Genomic DNA, 14,052 nt, shown 5'->3' with positions numbered 1-14,052 from the left:
ATTTTTACACACATAAAGAGTTGTTTCTTTTTGTAAAATCTCATGGATTAAAAAAATTCTCAATAAGGAAGATTGCTAACTTTCTATTTAATCTAGCCTATTCCTCTATTAATGAAATATTAGCAATATTAAAAAATAAAATATTTATTTAAATATGTATTGGAACAAAATCAGGTCTCTGCGAATATCAATATTTGTTAATTTGTCTAATTTACTTGCAATTAGCAGATAGCAAAATCATTGGGTTGTTTTGTAAGTATATGAGAGTACAAGTTTATTTAATCCTCATGTGCGGTGGTGTGTTTTACTTTCATTTAATATTTGTTCAATATCTGTTCACCCCCCCATCCCTAATCTCCTCCTCTCCCCAGTTGTCAATCTTCCCTAGCTCTCCCCTAACTCCCTCATCTCCAAGTTGTCAATCCTCCCTTTCCCTGCCCCTTTCCCTGGAACCTTCCCTGTCATTCATCCTAGCCCCCTCCTCTGCTTCCAGAGCATTCCCTGTTTATTTAGTGAGGCTCAACACCCTATTGGTTACTTTGTGTTATTCCACTCCCCTGCTTCCCCTGATAGGTTTGTGATATGTTAGTTCTGCCCTAAACTCCTCCCCTGCTGTTCCCTCATTGGTTGCTGTTCCTACACCCGTCTCCCTGAATTCTTGTATAAAAGCTCTGCTCCCGCTCCCGAGGGGGTCTTGGGGCTCACTCAATAAAACCATCCTGTTCACCCCCAAGTCCCGTGTCGCCTTCGTCTGTCCCCGCGCGCCACCAACTGGGACAGCAGAGCTTGCAGGGGGAGCGGCCGCCCGTTCTCTTCCCTCTCGCCTCCCAGCACGGCACGGCTCGGGGTGCCGCGGCGAGGGGAGTGCCTGCCGCGTCACAACAAATGGTAGCAGAGGATGGTTCCCTCCTTCGTCTTTTAGAAAAAATGGGCAAATTCGTGCGGGCGCCCACCTCACAGAAGAAGAAGGAGGGAAGAGGGACATCTGCGGCCATGGAAGCTCTGCCGGATGCTAAGAGGAGCTGAGCGCCGAGCAATAAGATTGAAGCTCCGGGACCTCTTCGTCCTTGCCACTGCACTCTCTACCCGCCCTGGAGCAGCCGCGCTGCACGGGCAGCCGAGCTGCAGAAGCTTTAAGCGAGTGGACTTACCCAAGGACAAAGAGTGCGGTTTGGCAGTGGCTCACGAGTTGAGCCTGAAGAAAGGCATCTGCAGCGAGACCACCGGAGGCAGATAGTGGCCGAAACCAAGGCTTGGGGGACGAGCTTTGGTTTAACGGAAACACCTAAGCCTCCGGAAGGGCCAAACCGGGAAGGAACATCCCCAGTTTTTAGCGCAACTTTTCCATCGAGTCGAAGAGAAGATTCAAGCCATCTCCGTCCGAGCCTGCAAGGTAAGGTAGGCTACACGGGGTGGGGACCGCCCCGACGGACGGCTGGGTTTGCCGCTTTTCTTTTTGCGTTTTAACCCCCGTCTGCGCCCAGACTGGGGCTGTAGCCTTGCATGTCCCTGGCAGGCGGGTGGGTTTTCCTTTTCTGGGGGAAGCTAGCACTGAGTGCTATCCTTCGCCTAGTCTTCTGTGGGGACCTAGATTAGATCGCTTTTTCTTCCCCTCGAAAATATTGTTTTCTCTATCCTCCCCTCCCCATTCTGGACTGGACGGAGGGGGTAGAGAAGACACAAGTGGGACATTTAAAGGCGACATGTTAACTATGGGAGGGTTGTTAAAAGAGGCCCTTTACACCCACGCATTGCGCCGACATCCAGCTGCATTGGGCCCCCTCCTGTACATTTCCCCTGTTGGCTTCTGTGAAGCTCCCTATGCCCCCATCCCCTCGGACTTTCCTAAACCTTTCCCTATCCTCCCTTGGGGATTGCTGTGGCCGAGCCGCCCCAGGTGCCCTGCCGGACACTGCTCAGGCCAAGTGCAGTGTATCTGGCACCCCCTCCCAAGATGGCGCTGGCCACGCCGCTCGGGACCCATTTCCCGCCTTGACCCTTCTTTTCCGCCCCTGGTTTCCCGCCAGTCCCATCTCTCTCTCAATGGCCCTGCACCATCCCTGCACGAGACTAGTCCCTATTGGGGGAGGCGGGGTTGGATATTCCCCAATCCTTCTTCTGGCTCTTCCTCCGGGGGGAAGGATCGGGAGGGACCTTCTTCTGAGGAAATAGAGTCGAAACCTGGGACTGGGGATCCATCATCTTGTTTTCCCTCTAAGGTGGCAACATCCTAGTCCCCCCCCCCATCCTATTCCTTAATGTACCCTACCCAATGTTCCTTTTTATTTAACTACGAATTCCTCTTTTTGCTTTTGATTATTTTTTGAATAATCTGTTTGTTGAGTTATATTTTATAGAAAGAAAGATCATCTCATTTAATTAATACTCAAGATATTATGCCCACCTCTCAAACATTCAAATTGGACAAACCACGTCACTGTTCGCTGACCTAGCTCTGCTTTGGGAATTTTAAGAAGCTAAACATCACAAGCGCTGTGACAAATCAAGTTCTAAATCAGATGAAGTCACAAATCCTGCTGTGCTTTGTACCCTTAATTTGGACTTTCGTTTAGGACAATTTTATATATTCCAGATGAAGTTTTTATATGTTTCATGTGTTGTAAATATAATTAGTTTATCCTTTTTTAATGTCTTTCGATTTACGCCTTTTTTGTAATGTGTAATGTCATTATTTGAGTAGGAAAACATATCAAAAAATCTTTCTTTTGACTCCTCCTGTGTCCCCATTAGCCTAGAAAGGTCATTCCCGAAAGGGAATTTTATATTAAGCTGTTTTGTTGTAATTATAATTAATTCAGTCTTTTCTGATATTTTTTGACTTAAAGGCTGTGTTTGTGACCATCATTGCTACAGGAATCACGTAGCTAGTGTATCACTTCAGGCTTGCTGCATTGCTGCGAGGTTTAAAAATTTATTAGTTATATTTAGTTGATCTTTTATTGTATTTAATTCCGATAATTCCATTTAATTATTTTATTTAAATTGGATAGTTGTGATTTTAATCATTCTAATTCAATTTTTTAGTTTAATTTCTGTTAACTATTTCATTCTATTTCAATCACCTGGTTTTCATTTGATTTCAATTCTATTTCAATTGTTTCAATTATTTACATTATTTTAGATTGTTACTCAGAGCAGCAAAGCAGCAAGTTTTGTGCAGTCTTGTGTCTGATTTAGGAGCAGTATAGCCAGCTAGAGTTCTAATATTCTCTCCAGCTTTCATACAGCCTGGTGTCCTTCCTGGCACTATAGCTACTCACCTCCAGCCCTCTGCTGCCACAGGCCCGAGCACCACCCAGTCTCCTGCCAGCTACTGGCTCTGGGTTAATAGTTGAGCTGTAGCAGAAGTAGATTCAAATAAATAGGATTCCTAACTTCTACCTGTATGCAGCAGGTCCGGTTGAGGTATTTGAGGCATTTGAAAAGACAAGGACGTTACTACCCTTCCAGCCCTATAAATGCAATGATGTGTCTTTCATGTCCTTTAAGTAATTTGTAATGTTATCATATGATCCTGTGGTATTTTGTTAATGAAGATTATATTATTTATATGCTATAATTTTATATTATTTGCATGTTTTATTAATTTGCTTAAACCACAGAATTCTTCCTTTTGTAAAAAGAAAGGGGGAGATGCGGTGGTGTATTTTTCTTTCATTTAATATTTGTTCAATATCTGTTCACCCCCCCATCCCTAATCTCCTCCTCTCCCCAGTTGTCAATCTTCCCTAGCTCTCCCCTAACTCCCTCATCTCCAAGTTGTCAATCCTCCCTTTCCCTGCCCCTTTCCCTGGAACCTTCCCTGTCATTCATCCTAGCCCCCTCCTCTGCTTCCAGAGCATTCCCTGTTTATTTAGTGAGGCTCAACACCCTATTGATTACTTTGTGCTATTCCACTCCCCTGCTTCCCCTGATAGGTTTGTGATATGTTAGTTCTGCCCTAAACTCCTCCCCTGCTGTTCCCTCATTGGTTGCTGTTCCTACACCCGTCTCCCTGAATTCTTGTATAAAAGCTCTGCTCCCGCTCCCGAGGGGGTCTTGGGGCTCACTGAATAAAACCATCCTGTTCACCCCCAAGTCCGTGTCCCCTTCGTTTGTTCCCTCACCGCCAACTGGGACGGCAGAGCTTCGCAGGGGGAGCGGCCGCCCGTTCTCTTCCCTCTCGCCGCCCAGCACGGCACCGCTCGGGGAACCGCAGCGAGGGGAGTGCCTGCTGCACCACAACACTCATGGATATAAAACAGAATGTTTACCCACTTTTTTTTTAACTTCATGTTTTTATGTTAATTTTCCATTATTTCTCTCGTCAATCTGCACAGCAGAATTGAATATCTCTCTTTGCATTTTTCATCTTAAATCTCCAAATCATTAGACAGTGGCAAAAGGTGATTGTCAGTTATTAACAGGGAGTTGTCTGTACTTGTTTTATATTTTACAAGTGCTGCATAAGTTGCATTCATCTTAAATGGCATTTTGCAGAAATTGAGAAGCTATCTTTTTCTTAACTGTATAACCATGGAAGATTTAAAAACAGTAATTAGTCTGGTGCTGCCTCACTCCTCATTGCCTCTGAAGACACTTGTGTTAAATCATAAAGACAGGTTTAAAAGGTATTTGAATAATGAACTGAGCAGTAATGCATTTCTTTTAATTCCAGTTCAAAAAGTTTGCTAATCAAAACTGCAAACACCTTTTTCCATAATTTTAAGAAGGTAATAAAACAGATTGTAATGTTATTTTGTTGCTATATTCAAATGAGAGAAAGTATCTTGCCAAATGTGAAGAGTTTTAACTGAATCAAAAAGCTTTTTTTGTGCAAAACACAAAATTATATCTTTTAAATACTGTTCTGCAACATCTCTTTAGCAAAAGTAGGTTGTAGTTGTCTGTTCTAGTAACAGAATCTAATAGTTTGGAAGGAGCTCAAACTGGTGCTAAGTCAATCTGCTTCTGTCAACTGTTTCTACAGCATTTTATCCCAGTTCATCCAAAACACATGAAAAAAAGGGTTTTTTTACTTCTTCCTCTTCTTTCAAGTATTTGCCAGGAAATAATTCCAGGCCAAATTGCTCCAAGCCAAACAACACAGCTCTTAGTGGCAAATAGACTAGAGAAGATTTTTCTAAGAATTTTCTTCTATTAAGTTTTGGAATGGTATCTCCCTTTGCAAAGAGCAAATAAGACTGGAAAATTTAGGTTCTCCACTCCTTTGTGAATTGTTTTTTTTAACCTACAACAAAAGAAAGGGGAAACAGAAAAATAATATCTGAGATGATCATTTGCAAACACATGCAGACCTGCTAGAGCTGCACTGAATTTTCTACCAGTGCAAGTTTTTGGAAGACCTGATTTTTTGCCCTTAATGAATTTAACCATCTCCCCCATGTCTCTACCCTCTTCTTAAAATAATTCAATATTGTAACAACTACCTTCTGGCTCTCTCTGGTAAATGGCCTATCAATTAACTTCAGAGTTAAAATTAGAGGCCAAAAAGCTTTACTCATCTTGGAAAGAAAAAAACAAAACCAAAAAACACAGCTTCATAGCTTTTCAATATAACTTTGTTTATTTGTATATGCAAGAAGACATAAATTACATGAAGCTGAGCCTCTGTCTGTGAGGCTTCAGTCCCCAAAATACCAGCAGCATTATAATCATAGAAACAGGAGTCTGTAGAGGCCATCCCAATTTAGCTGAAGTATTGCTCTCCTGACACTGTCATCCCATAAACACAAAGCTCTTCCTATTCTCAGCTCCCACTTGCAGTTTATAAATAGCTGTGATGCGTTGTGCAAAAACAGGTTGCAAACAACATGAAAGGAGTGTTAGCAGTTGGAAACAACCTACTTTTTTCCTGGGGTCTAATTGCTGTTTTTACTGCTGCAATGACCAGAGTCAAAGCACTTCAGTGTCCTGTGTGCTTTATGAATGAATTATGCCCTTTTCCTATTCTTCAGGATTTTGTCATTAAATTGGTGCCCATTAATATAACTTGATCATAGAGCAGTTGAAATTAAAAATAATTTTCCTTATTTTTTCTCCATATTACCACTCCTTCATGATTCTTCAGGCAACATTTCTGACTGGCACAGAGACAGGAAGTGAATGTTTGGTGGGATGAAAGGCAAAGGAGTACATATTGTCACTAGAGCAATTAGAAAGTACCCAAGTGGCAGCAGAAGCATAAAGAGGACCTACCAGTTGCAGGCACTGGCACACAGCCCACGTTGTCTGGGCTGCCTGAGAAGGGTGTTATCAAATTGAACTTTGTCTGGCCAAGACTTGTGGGACAAAGAGCAATCTGTATAGGGAGCAATGATATTAAAAATCCCAATAGAAAAATGCTGGACTTCTGCCAGTCAGTGTATTGGGAACATTTAAACAAAAAATTAAAAACATTCAGAGCACTGGGAATTTTAAAGCGGTACCTTTCCCCTTGTAAGGGAACTGCCCTACACATGTACTCCTTTGCTTTTATTTTTTCACAGAGATGCGATTAACCTTGCAAAAATCCAGTAAGCCTCTACCCAGAAGTTCTTCCCCCAGAAGTTCAACCAGGTCTGCTTTTAAGACTGAACAGCACCTGTTTTTCCAATAGTTTTCTCCTGTGCCCTCCCTGTCCCTGGTATTTTCAAGTGGACACCCTAAGCCAAAAACCACATTGCATCCTCTATTTAAAGAAGATCTGAAAAGAGACCAAATAAAAATATTCAAACAGCTGGTCCCAGGAGTATCTTTCAAAACTGAGGGTTTGGCAACCACATGACATATATAGCACATAGTAGTATGTAAGTGACTAAGAACGACAACACGATGTGATACTCTGCTGCCCAGACCATAAAAAATCCTAGGATAGTGACATGTCTGAAATCCATCCTGTCCAAAAATATTGTGTGTCATGCCAGACAACATGCCAGACAGGCATTCCTGCCCCTTCACAATCCACAGCCATCAATTCTTGCTTGAGAGTAGGCTGGAGCTGTATTTATTCCTTTCCTTCTACACTTCAATAACATGGCTCCTGCATAACTGCCTTGATGTTAACATTCTGCTAAAGGAGAGAATGTTTAGCTTCAATATCTGCCTTCAGACTCATATATATATATTTCCTGTTTTCTAGATAATTTCCTAATGACATGCTAACTGTAGGTGGTAAATACAGTTCCAGAAAGAATTCTAAGAATCGTAAAAAGGTTCCAGAAAGAATATCTAAATATTAAAAAGGAGGAATAGAGCTAATTAGGAATTTACAAACCAGTCAGCCAACTGCAATTCTCAGAAAAATATTGCAATAAACAAGCAAACAATGAATGCCTTTAGGAGACAGCCTAAAAGTTTTTTTAGAGAATCTCTGGCTTTAACCCCATTTAATCTCCTTCTAAACCAGGCAAAGGTCATACATATTAACTTATAAATTTTTTTTTTATATTTTCATATGAATTTATTAAAAGCAATCACATAAAAATATCTTGATGAAACTAAAGGAAAATGGGCACAAAAACATTTGGGAAACCATTTCAACTCTTTTTTAAAAATTAAAATTAATATTTCATTGTCCAAAGGGAGAGATAGAATCACAGAATATAGTACAGAGAATTGAATATAGAATATAGTACACAGAATTGAGTATAGAATCACAGAAATTTTCTTTATAGCAGATTTTACTCAGTAATGCGAATACAAATAAAAAAGTAATTTGTTAAAGTAATACTTTATATTAGGCTTTGGAGAGTATACAAGCAGATTGAAAGGCAGAATCAAAATTTGGATGCTTGAATAATTGGAGGATAGGTCAAGAGAAAAAAAAAAGAAGCAGACAAATGCAAAGTATTATTCTATTTAGAGTTTAGTAAAAGTGCAACTGCAAGATGACTTGTCAAAATTTCCTCAAAAAAAGAACCTGCAATTCACTGGAGTTCAACCAAAGTGAATCAACACTGTCTTCCCATTGTGAAAAAATAAGCCATACTGACATTCATAAACAACAGTATTGCTGATACTATATTAGTAATGTTTAACTAAATTAGTAAATGCATATTAAAAGATATGTTTTAGCCTTTATAAGTTAGGGAAATATTTACTGAAAACCAGGGCATTTATGCTTCATGCCTCTGTTTTTTAACCAGATGACTAACTGCTACCAACAGGAAGCTGGACATTGGACATTAGCAAAGTCTTCCTTTACACTCTTTAGTTCAGAAAAAAAACGTTGACAAAAAGTAAATACAAACAATTATTTAACTATTAATAGTTAATTTAGACTTTTCAAAAATTGTACTTCCAAATTAAAAAGGCCTTAATACAAAGATTCAAAATTATAGCATACTTTGTCCAGTGAGCAAAAAAACTGTTTACTTACATAAAGTAAGCAATTTTGGATTATAGGACTTCCCTCCCAAATTACAGAGAAATGTCAGACTTTGATAATCAACAAACATAATTTATTACAGGCATCAAAATGTGTGGAAAATGGTGGTTCCTAAGATCTGTATTTCACATTAAAAGGACTGACAAATGTAAAATCTTTGTCCAAAATCATACCTGAATTCTTTCATTTCAACACTGTGTATGGTTGAAATAATATTTTTAAGAGAATGTTTAAGGACTGTGTTACTGAACCTTTTAGATAAGCAGAGGAAAAAAAGGATTCAATCTGGCTGAATGCCCCAAACAGAAGGCAGAAAACAGAATCCGAATTCCTTTTTATTTCACACTAACTAACATTTTGTCTATAGTTCAAGTCAAGTAATTCACAGCACAGAACTTCATTAACCCTACAGTTGAGGGTTTTGTCCCTTCTAAAGTGATATTCATTTGACTGTTAGACTTTTAGTGTTCAATCTTATATTAAGCCAGATTGTTTAAAATATGTTTGAAATATATTAGACCTCCTTGCCTTTTAAAATCCAGATATTAGAAATAAATTAATAGTTATTAATGCACTTTTCCTGGAATGTTTGAGACTTCTGTTTAAATCATTACCAATAAACAAACTGACATAACTTCCTACTCAGGATAAGAAGATTGGCTACCAGAATTCAGAACAGAATTTGTGGTGGGGCAGTTGGTATACTGGACCACTGACGATACTGCTCCATTACGATTATAAAACACAAATAATAAGTGAATGAAAGACCAAAAGCATAGAAAGGTAGACAATTCACTAACAGGTTGGTATGTGTATTTCAGCAAAGGTTTTTACATCTTGTTGAAGTCACTCATCATGTACTGAAGACATGACACCATCTGAGAATTAAGGGAGTCTTCTGAGAGATGTAGACTCAAACCCCAGAAGAAGGATGAGAGGATTAAAGTTAAGGTCTTGCACTCCTTTCAAGTGTGCTGACCCTGCAGTTTTAGGCCAATACAGGGACATAGTTGTATTTGGAAACCATGTGAGGCCTTTTTTTTTTTTCCTTAGAAAAAATCATTTTAGGTCAAAAAAAACATTTTAATGTTGCAAAAAATGAAATGAACTTATGGTGAATTCTGTCCTTTGTGATTTCTAAATCTTCTCAAGGAAAGGATAACAAAAAAATTAACCTATTACATAGGACAATTCAAAACATCAGTCAGAGTGAGTCATAATGTGGGAACGAATACTGCTCAGAACAGAGGCTGGACACATAGCATGGTTTTAGACACTTTGTTTGGATAGGTGATATGTTAGAGCCATTGGTAAGGAGAATTCATGCCACTCTAGACTGGTAAGAATCAGGTTACCTCATGTGACCAGTTTGAAATATAGGTGCTTACTCTAATTGCTTATTCTTTTTCTACAGTCATGATAAATACTGCTGAAAAGCAATTTAACCCATCTTTAAGACTTATGCCAGAACAGGATTTATCAGCCTCTAGAAGGACTTCTCTTGCTCTGTGAATTACAGAAAAAGCCTAGATCACTCCCTCACTTTTGACACCTAACTCATGGTAGCAAAAGGAAGCTGGATGTCTCCTACTATGGTAGGTTTATACATAAGGTGCAGCCCAACATTAGTTAGTCTGTTTTTCTAATTGAAGGGAAATTATTTTTATGTAGATTTAGTTAAATGTCTGAATCAGTGTAAATACCAATTAATAACTTTACTTCTGATTAGGATATTTCATCATTTGGTTTCCTGTTTTGCATTGTAACTTTTATTATGGAGATTAATGAGTTTCCCTGTAAGTCACTGTCTTAAGGCAATGACAGTTAGTCTGAAGACAACATTTTACATCATTTTTTTTTCCTAATAATAATATGACAGAAGAGAGACCATGAGGATACAAAAATGTAATTTTTTTTTTTTGACAGGTCAGGTCAGGTCAGGGGAATTTTGTAAAAACAGTATAGGAGAAATATAGAACATAAGGTAGAAGACCACCTGATCCCTAAGACTAAATGTAAAACTGTAGTCCTCATAATTCAGCAGGAGGAAATAGAGTAATACATTTTCTGAGGCTGAAGTCTGTAATTCTTGAAGAATCTTCAAAAGAAGACTGAGGTATCTGGGTTCACAAGACACAGGCTTGAGATGACAGGAATAAATATAAAATAAATATGCAGTCTTGGGACAAAAAGATAAATAAAACAATATTCCTGGTACCTATAATGCCAGCAGACAAAAACCAGAAGGAAGGGTTACCAAACAAAAAGAAAGTGAAAATCATTAAAAATACAGAACTTGTACTGCAAGTACAGAAAGCAGTACACAAAAGCAGTTAAGATAATTCATAATTGTATCAGTCAAGAATGCATGATACTTTAGTTTCTAGAGAATGAATAGATTTGTGTGAAGCAGCATGTGAACAAGAAAACTATTAGCAGGAATCTTTAGGACCTTTTTTTCATAATTAGCAGGAATGCTTAGGACCCTTTTTTCCATTATTATGATGGATTAATAGATAATTTTAAAAATTAATTTTGTTAAAGCACTGTTATCCTCAGAATGTTAGGTTGAAAAGTGTTTATCAATTGATAGGAGCAGTAGTTTACTTTGCTGATAATTTTTTTACCTGCAGGCTGTATTGATATCTCTTTTTTTTTGGTGTAACTATTCAGTATTTTAAAATTATTTTCTTAGAAACCATAGTATCTTTTTCTTTTAAAATATTAATTTTGTGGTTATATTCAAGAGTTTTATCTTTATGTTTGCCTATTTTTCCCTCCTTTTGACTGAAGCCTGGCTAAAGAAAGAAAGCTTCAACCTCTAAGAGTTGGCCAAGCTAATTCAAGTTTTATTTCTCTTCTCTATGGATTTTGTCTGCTGTATTTTTCAGTGAGCCATGCTGACTCCTACTGATTCCATTTTTAGTCTCTTGGTCCTTCTCATGTTTTGAACAGGAATCTGTAATGTGTAATTAAGGGTGTAAGTTCCCTTATGCTGGAGCTGTCTAAAGTTGAGCATCCCCAAGCAACTATTCCCTCAGAAAACATGACTTACGCTCTAAAACAATAATTTTGAAAAGTAATATTATAAACTTATGGGCAACTTCCAAAGGCAAAATATACTTTTTGTTTGATCAGAGATGCAGTCAGTTATTTGTTTCCAAAATTAGTATTGTATGTTAGATTGTGCCTGAATAAAACAGAGTAAAATCTGACAAAATACTTCAGACTATTTACTGAAAGAAGACTAAACAGGATATTGTTCTTCCCTAAATAAGGATAGTGAAATTACCTAGAAATTGGGAAACAGTATAGGAAAAAAGCCCCAAAATATGAGCAGTGGAAAAGTATTTATGATTAGTTTTATTCATAATGGTACCTTAAGAAAAAAAAGTCAAGGTTCCTGCATCACCTTGCAATGTATTTTATTCAATTTCCAGAGAAATTGGTAGCTCTTATCTTGTACAAGCAGTGTTTGGTTCTGAAAGCTTCTGTTCAAGTCAAGGCTTACTGGATCACTAGCAGGATGAGAGGCTTCAGAGAAGATATGAATGAGAGCTGCCTTCTGAGCCTTACAACAAAGGCAGAAGAGCATCCACTGAGCAGCATAATGAGCTTCTTTCCAGAGGTTGTCTCCAAAGTTTGTAGTGTTAATCCTTAGGAAAAGTGCCTGTAAAACTCATTGCTTAGACATTTGAAAATGCCTCCAGACTGCATCTTGCTTGCTTGAAAATAATTAAGTAAAATTAGAGCTTGAATTGTATATTGAAATTTTATTATGTTTTCAGTAATGGAGTTTATTTAAATACTAGCATTTCTAATAAAATTACAAGCTACAAGAAAGATGTAATTTTGTAAGTAAATTTTGGGGTCTGATTTATTTTAAAATATATTTTTATAATGAAAATGTGAGAGTCTGCTTCTAAGCATCCTTAATTATCCTAAAGTAATACAGAATAAATTATCGGTTTTACATTAATATTGTTTGCAACCAAAGAATTTTCTTCTAATAACTAGGAGGCCACTGAATCAAGTTTCTTTTGATATTTGAAATTATTCCATATGTGACAAAGAATGAACAGAAAATAGTCGTTTTACTGGCAGCTTGAAGCTTCTTCACTTTTTTTCTATCATTGCAAATATTGTTAATCTGAAATACTTGTTAAGGCCTGTCTAGTGAGACTAAGCACTTAGCTCCATATCTGTCTACTCCTTTTTCCTCCCTTCCAAAGGCCAGCTTCAAGGACATGAGTTTCACTACATCCAATTATCCACAGTGGGGTGTGTCACACAACGGAGTATTTTCACATCTACTCAGGCAACCTTAAACCAAACTATCACTGATTATCTACACTTCCATAAACCAAGTACATCCTGAATACACAATGGTGCACTAGCTTACTCCAATGGTTATGATATTTTCCAGTTTACATAGTGCCCTCCTGAGTGGTGTGTGTCTAGGAACAAAGCAATCAGATTATTGTGTCTTTATGGCTCTAAGGACAGTGGTTATTTTAGCTTGCCATCACATACACCTGAGGTACTTCTGGCCCCTATAGCTCTGACCACTCCCCACTTGCATCACAGACACGTTAAACATGCTGCCCCAGTTCTGTTTATGTTATGATGCAGACATCCATGTGACGTTCTGTGTCTTTTGGACAGAACCAAAATGTGAAATTACCACCATATTTTCATAACAAAATGGGCAGCCATGGAAACTGGTAGAATTGTTACCCTATCCCCAAGTATACATTAGTGTTTCAAGCAGGAATTGTGCAATTCTACAATGGGAGCACTTAAACACAGATAGGGAATAGTTGCAGAGGCTCCAGAATTTTGTATCTAAGCAGATGTAGAAACAAATGTGATCCACTTTTCTTGGTGTGGAGAAGCTAACTCTCATTATTAAAAAAAAAAATTATCCATGTGGCATCAGAAACATGTTGAAGAAATAGTTTCAGAGAACGGGTTTATTGCTGAAATGCATATGCTTACATCTGGTAGTTTTGAGAGCACATATGAGTACGTGAACTACAGAAATATTAGACAGAAATAGACGGTTTTGGACTTGATGGCAGGTTCAAGAATACTAGTTTGAAAAAATTAAAAAGGTGAGTGGCACTAGAGGTACAAAAGAAGCAGTTCTGCATAAAGAAATTTGCACAAGCAAACTACAGCGTATTCAGTTACATTTTCAGTGGGATACAGCTCCCTACCATTAATTTGGTATTATTTTGACCAACAGTCTGTTGACCACAGTAATATTCTGACTGTGCAAGCCCTGAGAAAAAAGCCACATAATCACACACATAGCAAAGGCTAGTGCAGAGTTCATCTGGCAGATTGGAAGAAAAATAGCCTAAGACCAGGAATACCATTGGAATGTCATCTATGTCACAAAATATACGTGTTTATTGATAGTCTAACACAGTGTACCTGCTCTAAGACAAAACAAAAGTCTTTTTTTATGACAAAGACTTAGCATATTTTTAATCTGCTAAACCAGTTTACTCAAGCAAATGGCAAAAGAAATTAGGGCTCCAAAAGAATTCCAGCACTAGATCATGGAGGCTGATGCTTTCTTGTTTAAATCCAAATACAAAAGCCACTATATTTTCTAGGACATTTGGAGAATTACTTATATTTTCCTTACAGATTGC

Source organism: Lonchura striata, chromosome 3 (genome assembly GCF_046129695.1).
Source record: "Lonchura striata isolate bLonStr1 chromosome 3, bLonStr1.mat, whole genome shotgun sequence".
Classification (NCBI taxonomy): domain Eukaryota; kingdom Metazoa; phylum Chordata; class Aves; order Passeriformes; family Estrildidae; genus Lonchura; species Lonchura striata.
Note: the sequence above shows the minus strand (reverse complement) of the source record.